Source organism: Schistocerca serialis, chromosome 10, assembly GCF_023864345.2.
Source record: "Schistocerca serialis cubense isolate TAMUIC-IGC-003099 chromosome 10, iqSchSeri2.2, whole genome shotgun sequence".
In the NCBI taxonomy this organism is placed as follows: Eukaryota; Metazoa; Arthropoda; class Insecta; order Orthoptera; family Acrididae; genus Schistocerca; species Schistocerca serialis.
In genome coordinates, this window is record NC_064647.1 from 57,217,047 (window position 1) to 57,217,817 (window position 771).

The following is a 771-nucleotide window of genomic DNA, read 5'->3' on the forward strand; positions in this document are numbered from 1 at the left end:
TCACTAGTCTGAAATCGTAGCAGGCTGTCCATCCAGACTCCGACGGGCAAATAGAATGGTTCAGTGCAGACCTTGAGGGCATAAAAGAAGCTCTGGAAGGTCCTAAAATAGATAGTTGTATTGTATGAAGAGGGCTTTTCGAACATTGTGGCTCCCGATGGCACAGAACCGAGTAAAAGTGGAAGAATACGGCACAGGTCTTTATTAAGCAGTGGAGGGATAATGACTTCAGAAGAAGACGAATATTCGCTACGATGTACTGAGGTGGGAATGCCGTGAACAAAAAACTGTGTTAGGTCTTCACACATTGTTAGTTAAAAACAACTATTCTACAAATCTACTTCTACAAAAAACAACTACTCTACAAATCTACTTCTTCATGTACGCCAATTAAAAACAATTCCGGTACCGGGAATCGAACCCGAGCCTCCTGGGTGAGAGCCAGGTATCCTAGCCACTAGACCATACCGGATCGATGTGCATAAGATGTTTCTAGGCTCATCTCAAACTGAAAGATGTTATTTATCGCTGGCCTTACAATAATCACAATTTTATGTGGAAACATGGCTATCTATCTGGATATGACATCACCTGGCAACAAGCCACAATGACGCGTGTAGTCAACTTTAGCGGACAAGAGAGCTGCCCGCTGTGTTCCTTTATAGAGAAGGTCCTCGCAGAGATATGAGTATGGGTTTCCCCATTGACTTCGTGGTGGTCTTAAAATGATGTTTTTTTTTATATTTCTTCTCACTCACTTCTATGGCTTTG

The 771-nt window shown here is 42.5% G+C and overlaps 1 non-coding gene across 1 annotated transcript; it reads right to left on the bottom strand.

Moving 5' to 3' along the window:
- Positions 1-400: 400 nt before the first annotated feature.
- Trnae-cuc (transfer RNA glutamic acid (anticodon CUC)) lies at positions 401-472 on the bottom strand. Its single transcript has one exon. It is a non-coding gene; the product is annotated as a tRNA-Glu (tRNA).
- Between the last annotated feature and the right edge of the window lie 299 nt (positions 473-771).